This window comes from Eurosta solidaginis, chromosome 5, assembly GCF_040869045.1.
Source record: "Eurosta solidaginis isolate ZX-2024a chromosome 5, ASM4086904v1, whole genome shotgun sequence".
Taxonomy (NCBI): Eukaryota; Metazoa; Arthropoda; class Insecta; order Diptera; family Tephritidae; genus Eurosta; species Eurosta solidaginis.
Window position 1 is genome coordinate 56,612,618 of NC_090323.1, and position 20,856 is coordinate 56,633,473.

The 20,856-nt window shown below is 36.6% G+C and overlaps 1 protein-coding gene across 1 annotated transcript in view; it reads left to right on the forward strand.

The window, feature by feature from the left end:
- LOC137252678 (frizzled-2-like) overlaps positions 1-20,856 on the forward strand; it is a 184,044-nt gene that overhangs the window by 62,080 nt on the left and 101,108 nt on the right. Inside the window, exon 2 of the mRNA XM_067788725.1 lies at positions 13,933-14,007. The gene's annotated coding sequence lies outside the window, so the exon portion shown is untranslated. The remainder of the gene's footprint in view (positions 1-13,932; positions 14,008-20,856) is intronic.

The window sequence follows — 20,856 nt, forward strand, 5'->3', positions numbered from 1 at the left end:
AATCGTCATTTGTATTTTAAGCGTTTCTTTATTGTTTTTGGGGACAGTCAAAAAAATGCCAATTAATTATTTTCGAAAACAAATATTCCTGTAAAAAAAGTGCCTGCAACACACAATAAATCAAAACCATAAATCCATATGACAGATTTGCGTGGGAGAGGCAATTTTTTTTTTTTATTTAATTAAAAGCAGCTTGTTCCAAATGCTAAAAATGTCTTAATTTCGCAAATGTTCTAGATATACTAAAGTACAGCGTTTGTTAGCAACAAATAAATAAAATAAATTTCTGTGAATAAAGATCTCGTAGTGATGATGTCAAATGCTGAGAATGCACTTTGTCACACCTAAAACATGGCAAGCCTGCTTATGTTCCAATAATTTATTGACTATCAAAGCTGCTTGAATTAATACTGCTTCACAAATAAAAAAAACGCTCAGCTCCCGAAAAGCTAGCTGATGAAGAAGTGAAATTCAGAAACATGTCCTAGTAACCATCGCCGTTTGTAAACATACAATTTTTCTCTAATATCAATTACAAAAACCATTGTATAAAGCAATATGAGCAAAGCTCGCTAATTAAATACATATGATCATATTGATATAATAGTAACAGCGGAAGTATTAAAAACAAATTCTGTAAAAATCCGAACAAATGTTACTAAGCTTTCAAAAGCGCGCCTAAAAATCACATCCACACCATTAGGAATAAACTACGTACAGAGTGTATGTGCCTACATGGTGATCAAAAGGAATATAAACAAAAAAGGCAACTCTTAGAGACCAATTGTACAGCGAACAACGGGACATTCATATGGCTTAGCAGCTAAAGGCTTGCACTGATATGAATGTTGGAGATTCGAGTTCAACGCTCAGCTCCCAAAAAGCTAGCTGATGAAGAAGTGAAATTCAGAAACATGACCTGGTAACCATCGCCGTTTGTAAACATACAATTTTTCTCTAATATCAATTAAAAAAAAACTACATTTAAGTAAAAACTTTTTAAATCTCAATGAAATGCGCAGCAGCATCTAGAGCTACCCGCTGATTCACTTGCAGCTTATCTATAACTTCTTATTATTAAAATAATATTCACATATGACACCATATCATGATATATACACTTGAAAATATTGACAAATTCTTGTTAAACATGTAATGTAATTAAATAGTAGGAACATCAAAGAGTCACCGACTTAAAACTTAATTTCGTGATGTTAGTATTTAATCTTACTTAGTCTGTTGTACGAAGTGATATCTTGCTGCTGCAGTTAAAAACATGCTCGCAAGTTTATTAATCTAAAACTAAGTTGTAAAAAAGTGAAAGAGTGAAGAAAAATGTTGCCAGATGCAAGTAACTATTTAGCGCTGCTGACGGGTGATCTAACCGTGTTTTTTCTCCAGAAATTTCCCAAGCGAGGCCTTATGGATCCCAACAACAATCGAAAAAGTATTTCACAAGCATTAGAAAATATAAAGTTCTCGAGCTGATCTGCAACATCATTCGCCGATCAGTATCCAACCTTTAAAAAATGTTGTGAAATTTATAGCTCTCGAGTTTAACTCCAACATTCTTCTCCAATCTTAAATCTAGTTTATATCATTCATTTTCATAGTTAACTCCTAAACGTTAATTGAATAACTAGATTTCCCATATAAATTTTTTCTTTTGATAATCGGTAGTGGTGAACAAATATTTTGAGATGTCGATTTTTTTTTCATAGACAAAGATGTCATCTCTATGCCGAAGCATGAAATATAAGAGAAACATGAAAATTTGATAAAGAATAATCTAGTTCCTATTGATGGAACATATGTAAATGAGTATATTATCTATTGAGGATTTATTGTAGATTAGTGCATGTGTGAATGTGGTCTTAGAGAAATTTTGAGTAATTTATAACTCTTCAGTTGTTATCCCACATTGGATATCGAGTTGAGGGGAAGTTTAACATAAAAATGTTCTCTAAGGTTGCAGAAATAAACAAGTAGTTACTAGCATTGATGAAGCGTTATAAACTACAAATAATTTAAATATGTTTTATTTTATTTTGATGAAAAACACTGCATTATTGGAATTTTGTATTTGAGTCCAATTAGTGAAACACATTACAGTACAAGTTGAGAACTATACTTTTCATAATTCAATAACCAACACTTTTTGACATATAAAAATGCCCCTTTGTTTGAGAACATTTTTCATTATGTACAGTTCACAGTATACTTAAGGGTGGATATTTTAATTTTAAAGATAGTCTAACCTGCTTAAATTCCTGTATTGGGATATCATACCCTGTCGAGATTTAGCTATATGCTGCTGAACCACTAGGGGCTGTTGTAAACATGAAATTATAAATAACTCCTGGGTTTTGTTCTTTATTTAACTGAAAAAGAAGTTGATTTCTGGCAACTCTTTTATAAAAAAAAAAAAAATAAATTTAAGGCGCGATAACCTCCGAAGAGATCTAAGGCCGGGCTTCTCTTCCAATTTGCGTCGTGCTCCTCTTGATTTTCCCTACAAATTGGCCGGACGGGACCTACATGTTTTATGCCGACTCCGAACGGCATCTGCAAGGCAGATGAGTTTTCACTGAGAGCTTTTCATGGCAGAAATACACCCGGAGCGCTTGCCAAACACTGCCGAGGGACGACCCCGCTTAGAAAAATTGTCTTCTAATTGAAAAACCTTATTTCTAAAATTTTGATGTTGCTTTGCCCGGGAGTTGAACCCAGGGCATACGGTGTGATAGGCGGAGCACGCTACCATCACACCACGGTGGCAACTCTTTTAGTAAAGTATTTATTCAGCAGCATTTATGATTCATGATAAAGAAGAGTAGAAAAGCAAATAAGCAAAAGACCCATATATGTTGAAGTTGTTCTATTGAGGGATAAGAAAATGGGGCAAGTTCATAAAGCAACGATCCAGCTTAACTGAGTAAGAAAAAATCACTTAAGTATATCTAACTATAGGCACCTAAACTTACTAATGTGTGATCTAACGAGAAGAAAGTAACAAAAACTCGCTCTGATCTTTTTGATTGGAAGACATATGTACAATTTTTATTATTTTGTTTCGCAATTTACCCTCTATACGTGACCGAAGATAATTTGAGAGTTTCTGCTTTGAGTGCTAAAAGTATTATTATAAAGAGTTTAGAAAAAATATATATATATTTTCATTTTTTATAAAAAAATAAGCTTTCAGTACTAATACCTTAGTAGTGTATTTATTTTACTTGAATAGTGTAGAAGGACGAAGTCACTTCTCAATAATTTTGGGAAAAGTTAGCGAGATTTTCCCTTAACATGCCAATTCTCCACATGCGCAGTTGTTTTGACAGACTTTTTTTCTGCGAAACCTGCAATTTTTTTTTTGTCAACTGTTGTTCGCACACCTTTTGTTGCCTTGAGTTTTAACTTCACCACTGATCAATATAACTCGAAGTAATGTAGCAAATTTGGTGGATTGCTTGTTTTGCGTAAAAGATTGACCCCTTTGCTTCGCACCCTTAATATTTTGAGTAATGAGGTTTAAAGAGTCAGAAGAGAAAAACTTAAAAACAACCTGTTGCCTCAAAACTATTAGATAGTGCTTTTATGTCAATCGCAAATGTATAGGTACATACCGACTAATTAAGCCAGTAAGAACCAAAAACCAAAGCCAAACGGGCCAACGTTGACCCGTTGTACTCACTGTACCTCTACGCTATTTTTCCTTAGACTCCTCTACAGAAGAATCTTGTCCGGGTAGCATCTTGATGCCCCCTTTTCTGTATGACTTATTATACAAAACACAGCACTAAAATTAGCCGTGTTTTATTACATGTATATACATCTACATTTTTATGGTAATAAGAGCGCTTATCTTAACTTAAGGAGACCTCTCAAGCGGTAGTTGCTGAATACTCACGGCAGTGGTTAAATAACTCGCTATAAAACGGGTTGAGCTTAATAGCGGAGGCACGCACCTCGATTGGTCATAGTGTATAGCATAAACTGAATCGGTGCTTGCGATGAGTCATAGACATACACACTTTTCGGTCATAAAAGTGGAGAATAGTGTAGAGATAAAATAGAGAGACACATTTCAGTTGCAACTGATTATAATCATACTGAAATTTAGAAGTATTAGTTTTCTGCGCAACTATTTCATAAGTGTAGACAAAGTTATGCAATTGGCAGTTCATATAAAGTTTATGTGCATGTGTATATACATGTAAAAAAACTCAGTTATTCTGTTGAACAATTGTGTATAACTTTCTATGGAGGATATACGCTTATCGCTCCTGCCTTGAACTTCTGTTCGTCATATTCTTCACTTTAGAATCTTTACGTTCGAACTATTTTTGGCTTGGGGAAAGTTCTTTTTTTAGTATCTTTACATTATCATTGCTTTTGACTTGTTTTTTGAGCCTTGTTCAATACTCACTGCATCAGCTAATGTCATTGTTATTCCCTATTGTTTAAGTGACTTAAACTATGAACATTTTTCGTTCGTTTGTTTCATTAGCCACTGGGTGTACTTTTAATTTTCATCTGGTTTGTGAAATATTCTAACGACATAGTTTAAATTTTGTATCCCAAAGCGGGGCTTTTCAAAGCAAAACAAGTGGCTCAACCCGCAGCCAATACCTTGCAACCCCCAGTGCTCGCCCCCAATGAATACATACAAGGTGTAACAGGTACATAGCGACCTCTCTCTAAACAATAAAATAATATACAGTCCACTAAAAATAACAAAATAATCTAACTATAAAAAACCCAATTCGCCCGCCGGATCACCAAAGCTTAGACACCTATGACAACAACTTAAAATTCAAAAACATAAATCCGCATTTGATTGCTTTTCAGTTTAGATGTGTATTTGTCAACGACTTTTTTGACCAAAGGAATTTCATATAACATTATCAGGAAGTCCCAACTTTTTAAAGCATTGTCTTAAAAACAGAAGAAATCAAAATTTTTCGTGTACCCTCTTTAGTTTTGTGTCCCTTGGAAAGACTCAATCTCGCAACTCTGATTAAATACAACAACGGATATCAGCAAATTTTTCTTGATTTTGTCTGTGAAATTATTATTATCCTTTATTTTTGCTAGGTGTTATAATTTTACAACTTCAAACACTCATAAGGAGAAACTGTTCCTATAAATAAATTCTATAAAATTGGTCAACACAGACGCTTTTTACTATTTAACTTAAACTTCCGTGCAACTTTAACATGATAATTTTTCCTTATTACTCCAAAGCCTTAAGGAATATTTATTTTCATCATCTATTCGCTGTCATTTCAACTACTGCCAACTTTTTATTACATTTCGACCTACTTTTAGTTTTACTTTATTTACGACAACAAAACTTTAGTCACAATTACGTTAGTTATGCTCATAAATATAAATTTTACTTACATATTTCTTTTTATATTAGGAAACACTTGGCTCAACTGGTCGAGATAAAGTACTTTTTGTTATATTTATTCACCTTTCTTCAGACAGTTTAGTTTATCTTGTCTTTGCTCATACCATCTTGTAATTATGTTATGTAGTATTCACTGGCATATACCGTATCTACTTAATTAATTTTAAGCTTCAACTCTTTTTAACGTTGCCGTATTATTTTTATTTTTTCATACGCGCTGCTAAATTAATCAAACAAAGAAAAGCGGCGACAATAGCAGCCCACAAGATGACAATTTCTATAGTATTTTCTCAACCCAGCATACAAGTAATAACTCACTTGAATAGTTGTTCTGGAGTAATAAGTAAGAAATTATTTCTAGAAAATTCAGGTAGAAAAAGATATTAAATAGCGAAACACAGTTACATCCTAAGCACTTGTATATTTATTGAATAACAAGGTTGAGAATTACAAGTGGTTTCTTGTGAAGCAATGCAGTGAGGTATGTTCCCTGAATATTAGAATGAGCAATATATATCTTTCAGTTAACCTAAAAACATCTATATACAGCAGACTACCCAATCAAATTTTTTTTTTTTGCGGACTCGGATGAAAAATTATAAATGCACGTGAACTAAAAACCACCCCATTTGAAACCATCGCCCACCACTGGACTGCTTTCGTATAACTTCAGGGTGGCGCTTCCCATTTTTCGTTTTTTAAGAGCCTTCTGTTGTTCCTACGTTTAGATCCCACCTTCTTGCTCTGAGTATGGTTTCAACGAAGTTTCTGATTTGTCGCGCCTCTTCTGGGCAGCTCAGCATTTTTGCTGTAACATTATAATTCGGTGACTTGTCCGACTTTTTCCTCGAGCAATTGTCGGTTCTGGCTTCATCGCGTGTATTTGAGGAATGTGTGTTCGGCATCACCGTAAACGCACTTAAGATATTCGGCCTTTCTTAACACGCTTATATTGGCTTCACTTTAATGTATGCTTGTCTGTAACTCTCTAGGCTAGGTGCGCAAAAGAGAGTTAAGCCGTGGTTACTCACGAACGTACGTAGAAAAAACGTGTCAGCTGACACGACCTATCTTATGAGTGTGCAATGTAAACGAAAACTCACCGACGTGCAACGCCCGTACGTACATAGCCCGGAACGTAGAAATCAAAACAATTTTGATTTTTTCCGTAAGAACGTGTCAGCTGATCGCTCTCTCACTAGACAGAGTTGCCTAGTAAACTTTTGTGCGCTAATTTTTGACCGTTTGCAAAAACGCCTAATTAAAGTTTGAAAAATTGTAAAAATAATTCGAAATAATTATGTAAAAGTGCTGATTATAAATATTTAATCTATTTATACTTATATAATAGTATTCCGGCCTTTTACAATATCAAAAATTAAATTGGAAAAAGTTGATGTTTCCATAAGCATACATGCAAAATGGTCAATGGCAACAGTGCTTATCTGTAAACAATACACACACAAATATCTTATGTACATGTACACAGACGCACACATTGATTCCTACGGGCTTGAGAGTTCGGTCAAACGTGCTTCGTAAGACAAACGTCCTTACGTACGGCACACGTCGGTGGGTAACTGCCGCATTAGGCCCATCTAGCGGCAATTATTGAAGACTCGCAGCAGTGTTAAATAACTCACTACAAAACGAGTTGTGCTTAACGAGTTGTGCACACGTTTAGCCAATGTGCGATCTTTCAACTTAAAAGTTGATCAACGTAGCATGAAAAGTGTGGAATCAAGAGTGGGGCGTCATTTCTTATGTAAGTTTTATAGGCTAATTGTTCAAACTAACCCATTCTTATGCTTCTAGAGGTGCAACAACAGCATTTGTTCTCCCACAACCTCTTACTTCCACAAGCAGAAGTATAAACGAATTTGCTTTAGCTCTGCAATTCCATTGTCGCAAATTCTTTTATTTCAGGTTTATTCATTTATATTTGTATTTACAATGTTTAATAAATATTTTCACTACTTGCGTACTTTCTCATTAGCGTACATATTTATATCCTGTTATTTACACACTTAATTCAAAATTCACAATTTTAATGTAGGTCTACTTGAGTACACACTTTATAATGAGTTGTTAATAGTACAAGAATAAAGTAACTTTCAAGCTTCCCTACTTCTTATCTACTTCGCTTCCTTCCTTCATATTTAAAGCACGCTCCTACTTATCCGATTTACATATTTTGTTTGCCTTTTGCACATAATTTTTCTTATCTTTGCATTTTAATTGTGAACGTTTTACGAAATTTATTGTATTGTGCTTTTACCAATTCAATGTTGCTTTTGTTTATCCATAATTCGTTGTTAGTATTTATATATAGCAGATTATTTTCATGTTTAATTAATAAATAAAATGCAAATGTTTAATTAATTGAGTGCGTTGAACAAGTAAATATTGCTGCAAGTATTTAGATCGTTGATAAACATGCGCAAAATTTGTTGTAGAATATGGAAGAAGTTTCAATATATGGAATAACAATTTAACAAATCCTATTGTTGTATTAACGATAAAGAGACTCCTCGAAGATTTTGGGGAGTATTATCGATGTTGATGGTATTTTACCGGATATAGATTCGGCACGTTCCAGTAACAAATCACCATTAAAACCTTACTTACTTACTTAATTGGCGCTTAACCATCTAAACGGTTATGGCCGTCCATCAAGGCGCGCCAGTCGCTCCTTCGCTCTGCCAACCGGCGCCAATTGGTCACACCAAGGGAGTTTAAATCGTTTTCCACCTGGTTCTTCCAACGGAGTGGGGGCCGCCCTCTACCTCTGTTTCCATAGGTGGGTTCCGACAGAAACACTTTCTTGGCCAGAGCATCATCTTTCATTCGCATAACATGGCCTAGCCAGCGCAGCCGCTGCGTTTTAGTTCTCTGGACTATGTTGATGTCTGCGTATAGCTCGTACAGCTTATCATTAAATCTTCTTCGGTACTCGCCATCGCCAACGCGTAGAGGTCCATAAATCTTTCGAAGAACTTTTCTCTCGAACACTCCCAAAGACGCTTCATCTGCTGTTGTCATGGTCCATGCTTCTGCCCCATATAGCAGTACGGGTACGATAAGTGACTTTTAGAGTATGATTTTCGTTCGCCGAGAGATGACTTTACTTTTCAATTGCCTACCTAGTCCAAAGAAGCATTTATTGGCAAGATTGATTCTTCGCTGGATTTCAGTGCTGATGTTGTTGCTAGTGTTGATGCTGGTTCCCAAATAAATGAAGTCTTACTATTTCGAAATTATGGCTGCCAACAGTAGCGTGGTTACCAAGCCGCGTATGCGGTGACTCTTTGCTCGATGACAGCAGGTACTTGGTTTTGTCTTCATTCGCCATCAAACCCGTCTTTACCGCTTCTTTTTCTAGTTTGGAGTAAGCAGAACTAATAGCGCGGGTATTTAAACCGATGATATCAATGTCAGCAGCATATGCCAGTAATTGCACGCTTTTCATATTTCACCCTGTCTGAAACCTCGTTTAGTTTCGAACGGCTCGGAGAGGTCCTTCCCAATTCTGACTGAGCTGATGGTGTTGCTCAACGTCATTTTGCACTGCCGTAAAAGTTTTGCGGGGAAACCAAATTCAGACATAGCGGCATATAGGCAGCTCCTTTTCGTGCTGTCGAACGCGGCTTTAAAGTCGAAGAGGTGATGTGTGTCGATTCTTTTTTCACGGGTTTTTTCCAAGATTTGGCGCATTGTGAAAATCTGGTCGATGGTAGATTTACCAGGTCTGAAGCCGCACTGATAAGGTCCAATCAGCCGGTTCACGGTGGGTTTCAATCTTTCGCACAATACACTTGAAAGGACCTTATATGCGATATTAAGAAGGCTGGAGGATGGAGCCGTGTGTAGAAGTCCACGAAAGTGGGAAAAGCTTCTGACCGCCATTCACCTGGTAATGGCCAGAGCGATTCTTTTGCATGCGGTTCAAGTAGCTCACTACTGCCGGTCGCTTGCGGCCAAGTACCCTCTGGGTAGCCGCTAAACATCCGTTTAGTGGTGAGCTAATGTGAGAAGGCGACAACCTGGCTAGGCCACTCTGACATAATCGGTTTAAGGGCTAGTCGGGGGAGATCTCATCGGCAGCGTCTGTACACCTCTAGGTGCGGCTGCAAGCGGGCGTCTGTCTTGAAGCAAGCGGCTCGCTATATAAACGTGCAAGTAATATTTTCACCCCCGCTGAGCGGGTTGTGCGCTGGGCTTGGGACCCGCCACGTAAAACCATACTCCAATGAAATATAACAACAAGCCACCATTAAAACCATCGCCAGATAAAACAGCTGATCGAACCTACCTTATGCAAATCAATGTGATCGATTAATGGTGCCATACCATAACGCTAACGCCATAACCATACCATAGCCAACGAATTGGTTTTTGGTTTCTCGCCATATCCATAGTCTAAAAATATTTGAGTTGGTGAATTTAATAACTTTTTGTAGATTTTATTCATTGTTTTGGATACGTTATAACTAAGAGATTTATTTTTTGTGGAACATGTTTGTAATTTTTTGCGTTTTTTTCATTTTTATGAAATTTTTACGATTTTTAGGTTAAGGCACCATTAATCGATCACATTGGAGATGGTTATGGATATGGATATGGTTACGACTATGGCGTTAGGGTTAATGAAGTTTAATTAGCCCTTAAGGCACTAACCCGACCATCTCGGGAACGATTAATATGACCACATTAAACCTTCTAGATCATGAACAATTAATTTTATCATAAAATGCAAATTAATTATCTGGCTCAATTTGTATAAATATAGATGCTTTCGAGACTGCTTCTAAACGCTGAATTCTATGGACTATTTTAGTCACATTGATACGAAAGTGCCTGGTCCAACCTGCCGTGAACGTATTTACTTTCGAAGTATTTGAGGGAACAAGACACAAAGTTATTTGAAGGCACCATGAAAAAATACTGTCTAGAGATTTATTACGAGGTGTACTACATCAAGCTATTATTATTAGAAGTAATTTTATTAGGGACATGAATCGGTTTTAAACAGGAAAACCGCTTTTTTCTGATAAATTACTGGGCCGTTTACCGAAACGAAATCGTGCACAAATGTATGATTAGGACCGAAAACCGAACCCCTTTTAGTAGCGGCTCAATGGTTCATTAACTATATATATTTTCGAAATATTTTTTTACCATTTGGCCCTGCCAATATCTTCAAAATTCAGTACCGATGAGAAAATTGATGAAAATTAAAAAAAAAAATGGAGGCTGAGACCTAGTCCAAAAAAGAATTCTAGTAGATAAAATCAAATCGTTTGTTAAAACAAACCGGTTTCAAAAGAGTACTCTGATAATTTATTAAACTTGGAAACAAAAGTGGTGGGGCATACATTTCAAAGCACAATTGTGCTCTCAGTCGTATTCGAAACGGCAATGACTTTAGATTTTTGTACATTTAAGAAAAACATAATATATGCATATAAAACTATAAAATATAACTAGCAGACCCGGCAGAATTTCTTCTGTCCTTTAGTAATTTTTTACCTCTTACTCTGCCCCGTTCTCTTTCCTTCTCCCTCTTTTCCTTATTCTTTTATTCACTACTCTCTCTGCGTCTCTTTTTCCCCATCCGTCTTTTCCATCCCTTCTTTTCTCTCTAGCTTTCTCTTCTTCTCACTGCACCGCTATAACTATCTCTATCTCTCTATCTTCATCTTACTCTATCTTTCTCATTCTCGCTCCCTCGTTTTTTTTCTATTATCCAGCTCTTTTTATTCTTCTCTATCCTTTTTTTTCAGTTTCATGTGTGTATTTTTGAACACTGTTACGTAGAAAAATAAAAATAAACAAGTAAGGAAGGCCAAGTTCGGGTGTAACCGAACATTACAGACTCAGTTGAGAGCTGTGGAGACAAAGTAAGGGAAAATCACCATGTTGTAAAAAGAAGCTAGGGTAACCCTGGAATGTGGTTGTATGACATGTGTATCAAATGGAAGCTATTAAAGAGTAATTTAAGAGGAAGTGGGCCATAGTTCTATAGATGGACGCCATTTAGGGATATCGCCATAAAGGTGGACCAGGCCTGACTCTAGAATTTGTTTGTACGATATGGGTATCAAATGAAAGGTATTAATAAGTATTTTAAAAGGGCGTGGGCCTAAGTTCTATAGATGGACGCCTTTTCGAGATATCGCCATAAAGATGGACCAGGGGTGACTCTAGAATTTGTTTGTACGATATGAGTATCAAATGAAAGGTGTTAATGAGTATTTTGAGAGGACGTGGGCATTAGTTCTATATGTGGACGCCTTTTCGAGATATCGCCATAAAGGTGGGACCAGGGGTGACTCTAGAATTTGTTTGTACGATATGGGTATCAAATGAAAGGTGTTAATGAGTATTTTAAAAGGGAGTGGGCCTTAGTTCTATAGGTGGACGCCTTTTCAAGATATCGCCATAAAGGTGGACCAGGGGTGACTCTAGAATTTGTTTGTACGATATGGGTATCAAATTAAAAGTATTAATGAGGGTTTTAAATGGGAGTAGCCCTTAGTTGTATATGTGAAGGCGTTTTCGAGATATCGACCAAAATGTGGACCAGGGTGACCCAGAACATCATCTGTCGGGTACCGGTAATTTATTTATATATATAATACGACGAACAGTATTCCTTCCCAGATTCCAAGGGGTTTTGATTTCGCCCTGCAAAAGTTTTTCATTTTCTTCTACTTAATATGGTAGGTGTCACACCCATTTTACCAAGTTTTTTTCTAAAGTTATATTTTGCGTCAATAGACCAATACATTTACCATGTTTCATCCCTTTTTTCGTATTTGGTATATAATTATGGCATATTTTTCATTTTTTGTAATTTTCGATATCGAAAAGGTGGGCGTGGTCATAGTCGGATTTCGGCCATTTTTTTACACCAATACAAAGTGAGTTCAGATAAGTACGTGAACTGAGTTTAGTAAAGATATATCGATTGTTGTTCAAGTTATCGTGTTAACGGCAGAGCGGAAGGACAGACGGTCGACTGTGTATAAAAACTGGGCGTGGCTTCAACCGATTTCGCCCTTTTTCACAGAAAACAGTTATCGTCCTAGATTCTAAGCCTCTACCAAATTGCACAAGGATTAGTAAATTTTTGTTCGACTTATGGCATTAAAAGTATCCTAGACAAATTAAATGAAAAAGGGCGGAGCCACGCCCATTTTGAAATTTTCTTTTATTTTTGTATTTTGTTGCACCATATCATTAATGGAGTTGAATGTTGACATAATTTACTTATATACTGTAAAGATATTAACTTTTCTTTTAAAATTTGATTTAAAAAAAATTTTTTTTTAAAAAGTGGGCGTGTTCGTTCTCCGATTTTGCTAATTTTTATTAAGCAGACATATAGTAATAAAAGTAACGTTCCTGCCATATTTCATCATGATATCTTCAACGACTGCCAAATTACAGCTTGCAAAACTTCTAAATTACTTTCTTTTAAAATTGGGTGGTGCCACTCCCATTGTCCAAAATTTTACTAGTTTTCTATTTTGTGTCATAAGTTCAACTCACCTACCGAGCTTCATATCTTAATCCGTATTTGGTAATGAATTATCGCACTTTTTCGATTTTTCGAAATATTCGATATCGAAAAAGTGCGCGTGGTTATTTTCTGATATCGTTCATTTTAAATAGCGATCTGAGATGAGTGCCCAGGAACCTACATACCAAATATCATCAAGATATCTTAAAATTTACTCAAGTTATCGTGTTAACGGACGGATGGACATGGCTCAATCGAATTTTTTTTCGATAAAGATGAATTTGATATATGGAAGTATATATCTATCTCGATTCCTTTATACCTGTACAACCAACCGTTATCCAATCAAAGTTAATATACTCTGTGAGCTCTGCTCAACTGAGTATAAAAATTGTGTCTAAAAAAAATTAGGGGGTGCACCAATTTTGGGGTATAAAAAATAGGTAACATCCAATTTTTAGACCTAGTCAATATACTCACAATATTTCATGGGAATCAGTCTAGCCTTTTCGGAGGAGCACAACCACGACAATTTTAAATATAAGATATAATATTCATGAAAATGAAATGGTATGCTTGGTTCGAATCTCGAAAATTGTAAGTCCTATAACAGATAGACCCACCAATAAATAAACGAAGTCATCATATAAGGCAGACATATACGTTGTCTATAAAAAGCGTCAAGACTGGTCGTACATACGAGTATAATATACATATATTCCATACAACTGATTATTTAGATTTTATGAATTTTTGAGCAGAAATGTTTCCCATCCGGTGCATGACTCTGAATTTTATATTGAAAACGCAAAAAAGTCCCTCATAAACTAGTTTATTTCTTTATGTGTGTATATTGAATCCAAGCAGAGAAGGCGTAATTAAATTAAGTTAGCATACTTATTATTTGCATTCCAGGAATTTAAATGCGACATTATAATTACACCTTAAAATCTATATAATTAATTTCTTTTCTCTCTTCTTTTTCTTGCAGATCTGCAAATTTTACAAAATCTAAAAAACGCAATATAATTAAACCGTAAACAACGACAAAATGGAATTAGAAGTGGTAAGTCAAAAATACAATTTAAAGTCTAGAATTTAATTACCAATACATGAAAGTTATTGGTATGAAAAGAGAGGACTTATTTAATCTCAGCCAAATATGCACTTGGGCTGCAATAACTTTTAGTGCTAAGTAAAATACATTAAACTACGAATTTAACACATTTCAACTTAAACGGCCAGAACCAATTCAATTATATATGCTAGGTAAACTATTATTCACTTGCACACTTATAAGGGTGTTTGAATATACGAGTACTTTTTTCGAAACCGACAGCGATTAGTTAAATATTGGATACATATTTTCTGAAAGTTTCAAGTAAACCAGGATACAGCTTAAACGTTTTAAATCTCTCTGCTGCTGCTTTTCTACGATCTCCCATGCGAGTGCCATATTAAACTGTATTAAATATCAAGGGAAGAGTTTAATTTCTCGTTAAGACTTAACTGCACTCCTATAAAAGTGTTTCCTTTGTAGGGCATGATTTTCGAGTGTCATAGTGGTTGAACCTGATCATACTCCAAAATGTATGCTGAAAGAGATATGTATTTTAGAAAGCAAACGTATGCTTTAGAGCAGAGTTCTTTGAAAGAATTATTCACGCTCACTTCACACACGTTATTATTTTTTTCGTTTAGTAGTCGCTGAACAATTAAAGTAGCAACATCGAAATAGGCTGCAGTTTATTTACACAATTCTAAAAATTACAAAATAATTTACAATGAAACACTCCTGCACAAAATGTTTTAATTGTTTAGTGTTAACAAAATATTTTGCTTTAGTTTTTCGTTAAACTCTAGCAATAAAATAATATATTTAAATTATATTAAAGCATTATTTTTTGAGTATTAACAAACATGCGTGCTAGATTTTGTCTTGTAGCTCGTTAATCAACGACTAAACTACTACTAACAGTTTAAATATTGGCGACCACTGCTTTAGAGAGCCAGGCCTGATGAAATGTGGAGGCTTTAAAGAGAACGGGTCAATAACATCTATACCAGTGGTTTGGGCGTGTAGTGAGTACGTGGAACATTCTGCAGTGACTGAATTTCTAACTTGTTTAGGATACATGTTTTTCAGTGGTACAATTTATATGTCAGATTTGAAGTGGCAGAAGGGATAAATTTCTAGCCGGAGGAAAAACAGTCTAAGAGAACAGCGCTGGCGATCACATGTAACAAATTTATTTAACTTTTTTCTGGAGCAGATGAATATTCTGTCTTGATTTTTGGTCCAAGTTTGGATTGTTGTGTTAGCATTTGTTTTCATCAACTCTTGTGGCGCTGCTCCTCTTGTCAGATGGTGACAAAATGGTAAATCTAATTTGGATAGTAACTGATTGATTAACTTCATGATTTGAGCTGGACTGCAGAGCCCAACTCGTGGTTGTGAGGTTAATAGCATGAGCGCAACTTTGCAAATGAGAAGTTGGAAATTCACTATTTGCACTCTGAGATATACGCAAACTATAATGCTTTTTCTGAGGCAGCTGAAAAACCCATTCACTTGGATCGAGCTATCCGGACCCAACAGTTTCTAGATTCGAATTTCCTAAACCATGTCAACCACCCTAATAAGTACTCGCATATATGTAACTTTACAAGCATATGAAAGTGAATGTTAACAAAATTCCCATAACAAAATTGGTAGTGCATTACACATGCACAGACTCAAGCATCATCTACTCACATAATAGCTCATTTACATTGGATCAGACTGTAGTGGGTTTAATGGTTTTTAAATCCAATTCCATTTTCACATGCTGTCCCATTTCTAGATGCAACTTGATGTTACGTAGTATGTAGTACTTTTCTTATGGCGGCACACATAAAATAAAAGCTTGCTGTTGACTACTCTTGACCCTGAACACCTAAGGCATCATATGAGAAATCCAATTTTTCAATTCCAGACAACATGGCAGTCAAAGTGATCCACTCATCAACTCGACCATAGACTCGAGACATTATTCCGCAGTTGGGTTGGTCCGGCAACGACAAGGCGCAACTAGCAAGCATTCAGTCGTAAGTTACAGTGCACAGTGGGTATAAGTACATAAGCTTCTGAATAGAAGTTTAGAAGAAATTCTTTAGATGTCTCAAAAATATTAAGACAAGATATCAAGTATCTGGACTAAACGGTGAAGCTTCTCGAAGTTTTTGGAGACTGTGCACATTGCGCTTTGTCGTGTTAGCAATTTTAAATATTTTTCTATAAAGAACCGATGAACGCTGAATTTTATAAATTAAGCTGTAGAAATGTCTGCCAGCTGTCGGTAATATAAGTCCCTAATCTTAAATTTTTTGCCATTATCTCATGAAATACTCATCCGAGATGCCGAAACCTTTGAAACATAACTTTTTTTAGTTTTGTGGTAGGAATACAGCTTTACGCTCTGACCGAAATGTTTTAAAACTCACCGCGATACTTACCGAGTGTGGTACTTTCTCCCTTTGAAGAGCTGCCTAATTAAACGTAACCTCCCGCGGCCCGCACAATTCCCCGTACTTGGGTCCATATTAAGCGTTACTTCTCGTATGGGTGCGCGCTATCTGAGCTCCATAGCTCCGTACGCCAATGGGCTAGTCATCCAGGAGTATATGCGTCACATATCTGCTGGCCGCACCTCTCACTTTTGAATGTTATTGACGACACTGCCCGGGAATAGGTAACCATGTGTCTCTTCTACCCTCCTACATTGTTGGGCAAAGTGTTCACATTCGAGATGCGGCATACATCGGCTGCATTACTGCAGTACATGCGGTAAGGGGTTTCAACCTCCCCCAATCTGTGGAGGTATTTACGAAAGTAACTCTCCGGTTGGGTCGTCTGGAAGTTGCGCTCTCTTTGGAGTCCCTTCAGCATGGACACAAATCGGGCATTACTTCACTGGCCCACTTCACTGCAATACTGTTACTTCACTGTTGTTGCCAGCGTTGGGTCGATTTTTGTCGAGCCTGCATAGCATATGTTCCGCAGTCGTTTATTGCTTTGACACTTCAGCTAGAAGATGTATCGGTATAGTTCCCGCAACGATCAGGACAGCTTCTGCTGAGACTGACGGGCAAGCTAAAGCAATATACAGTCCCCCTTTGTGCTGGTCGAGGTGAGGGCAGTTTTGCTTCTGCCCAAATTTCAAGAAGGTTTACAGCATACAATCCATCCTAGGCTAATGCAGGCAGCTTCCTTGTGTATGCGTCCTGCATTTCCCATTAATCAACTCAGATTCGCCATAGTGTGCGTAGTGCTATCGCAGGCTCCTCGAATTTGCTCAAAAAAGCTGACGCTGTCTACCCTCACTTCCACATACATATTTTGTTGAGGTAAGTACTTCTTTTTGCTGGTTCCCAACAAGAGGATGACGATCGCCTTTTTTGCTGTTGCTAACTGAAGACCGTGATCAGCTATCCATATATTTATACTTCGTATGACCCGGTTTAGTTCAGGCTATGCCTGCTCGATGATATTATGACAGCTGCCAATTTTCCAGCGAAAAAGAAAAGGAAGGTGCTCTCAGGCATGTTTTCGAGAGATTGGTACCTAGTACTTCGTACCTTACATAATAGTTTCTCAGGTAGTATCTTATTATTTCTGGCAGATACTACAGTACCCGGCTGAGCTAAGAGCATTTTTGACATCCAACGTGACCAGAAAGTCAATCGGTCTTGCTCTGTGGCGCGCTGATTCTTGACTGCGTCTATAACTTCCTCTATGGCGCCTATTGTGAAGTGCCCTCTTTTTGGAAACCATGATATGGGTGAGAGAGCGCCCCCTGTCAGTTGCTTCAGTAGGCTCGCCATCAATTCCCTTACGGTGTCCAACATGCGCAGTGGACGTTAAGACGATGGAGATTTGGGTTGTCCTTCCCCTTTTGTAATACGAACCCCATTGAAACGACATAATTCCTAGAATAGCGTTAGATGAAATCAGCATTGTGCCACCACATAAACTGTCGCGGGAGCTGCTTTCGCCATTATTTATTCCTAATCTAGATTGAATTAAATCACTTCTCCCGAAAAAATTTGCCTAGTGAAATGGCAAAACCACACCACTGTACATATATTTTATAAGCTCGTTTGGATATGATATTTGTTATTGCCATCATTCCGTTCAGTTTCTTTACATTTTCTGCAAGACTACTTCTGCTTTTACATAAAATGTCTTTCTCCTCCACTACCAGTAATCTTTAATCCTGAATAGAACGAAAATTCTCAAATCCGCACAATTATTGTGGTTGCCGTAGTGAAGCACCGTTGGTTCAAACGTCTCGTGCTGCTACTTTTGTTGTATTTTCCTTCAAGCGACTTGTTGCCCATTGTTAGCACTTTGCTTTTGACTTTCGACAAACTGAAGTTCAAACTTCCTTAGCTTTTTAGTATCCGCCACGGCTCAAGAATTTTATTTTGGGTTGCTTTTTGATGAAACGTAAATTTTGTACCTTTGTAAGTAACTACAATCCTTTATTTTACAATTTTGTTATTTTTATTTTGCTTAACCTTTTTTTCTTCTTTGTAACATTTAATTTTGTTAGCACATTTTATTTTCGCTTTGCTATTTATTTTATTTGTTTTTTTTTTTTTTTTTGTTTTTTTTTTTATTGTTATTCATTTGCATATACAGCTATTTTGACTTCTACCCAATTCACTCTCATACTTCATCCGGTACCAAATCGTTGTTAGGACTCCCTTTTGCCTTCATTTTTACTACCTGCTTGTCACATTGCGAAGTTGTTTCGTCTTCTGCGCCTCGCTCCATGCTTACCTATTAGCGCTTCACAAACTTGCAACAAGCCATCTAGTCAGCCATCCAGCCAGGCAGCTAACTCTCAACACTTTAGCACTCGTTGCGCTTCAGCACTTTAACTTTAACGAGCTGTTGACTTCTTTCTTCAAAAAATCACATGTTCTTCCTGCTGCCATTACCATGGAGCGTTGCGCGGTATCTTTCTTTGCATATTCCACAATACGACTTCACTTAAACTCCCCAGCATCATCCTTAGCTGCAACTGTTTGTTAGCCAACTTGTCTGAGCTTTCTTATTTTACTAGTTTTGTTCAAGGTCTTTTCTTCTTTCAACTTTTATTGCTTATATGTATTTAAATTTTTGTCTGTGCTCTCATTCCAACTGTTTTCTTTCCTGCTGCTCATCTCTTGAATCTTGTTATTCATTCTTTTATTCTTATTATAGTTTTGAGGCTTCCTTCATCTTCTCGTATGTTGCTCGTAATATTTTGTGTTCCTTTAGTTTGAATGCAGCACGCGGCAGGTTTCAAGTGTTTATATGTTTGTAAGGTTTTAGTCGTTTAAGTCTAGTTAGCATCTTTGTGTATCACCCTCTATTCCATATCTGGTTCCTGCTCTTGTTGAGTGCGGCTTCTTTAGTGTTTGTGCTATGTCTGATTGCCTCTGTTGAGATAAGCATGCACGACATGTAAATTCATATGAATTTAAATTTTCAATGATACAAAACTATTATAAATGTATTGAAATAAGAACAAATGCATAAATAATTTAGTATGTGTGCGCACGACTTTTTCCAGATTATATCTAAATTTTAGAAAATGTTTTAAATTTTGTTAACACAAAGACGGGAGTTTTGACTTTTCACAAGCTTTCGATCGGGGACTTGGTGCTAGCCTTAGCGTTCATAGCATCCATTACTTCATAGCAAATCGCGTCTTTCAAGGGTCTTTTGGCCAAACAATTACAGAGAGCAGTTCTAAGATATCCTTTGAACTGCATCGAAAAGTTGCGTTGCAATTTTTTTTGGTTCTAAGGTATCTAGCCAGTTGCGAGCACACCTTAGGATTATCTGCAGCTGCACAGGAATTATGCCATCAGACCAGTGGACTTGGGAAAGCTTAAAAGAGTTGATAGCCCATGAAAGCTGCAGGGAGTTAGCTGGCAATCCTCTTTGGCAAACTGAATTCAAAAAACAGAAGTAAGGGTGTCTGCGTACGAGTGTAACCGCACATTAAGTACTCCGCTGATAGCTCCTAAAGTATAGTTATTTAGCTTCAGTTTTTTGACTCTAAATGTTATCAAAAGTGGACAAATTTATCATTTGATTTTCCAGTTTTATTAGAAATACTCTTCGTTCTAAAGGAAAAAAGTGTCCCGAGCGTTTTCATAATAGGTCCAACCTTCCGAAGCGTAGAAGCACAGTTGCTCAAGAAAAAGGCGGTGGTAAAATAGCATTGATAAAAAGCTCTTTTTCGATCAGTGCACTGAGTAAATAAATAAATAAATAAAACGTGATTTTGTCAGAAGTAGGCGGTGTCACGCCCCTTTTTGAAAGTTTTAAAAAATTTGGATTAGGCGTTAGTATATCAACATCCACATGCAATTTTTTTTACTGTAGCTGCATTATTTACTGAATAATCACGTTTTTGTTTTTTTTCAAAATTTTATATACATAAAAAGTGGGCGTGGTTATCATTAGATTTCACATATATATTATATAGTGATGAGAGGTAAGTGCCCAAATACCCACATAACAAATTTCAATTAGATATCTCAAAACTTACTCAAGTGATCGTGTTCGCGCAGACGGACGGAGCTGTGTATAAAAATAAAAACAAATCGCAATATACCTCCAAGAATTAAGGTTGAGCATCTCTTCTAAATGGAATTCTCGCTAAGAAGGTTTTCGTAGCAGAAATACATTCGAAGTATTTTCCACTGAAAAAATTTGATTCTAGAGATTTTTATGTCGCTTTCCCGGACCTTGAATCCAGGACTCTCGGTGTTGTAAGTGAGCACGGCACCACAACATCACGACTGCCGCAATTTTTAGTAAGTTTTTATATAAAAATCTACACTAGGGATATCAATTTCAATGCGTTATGTTACC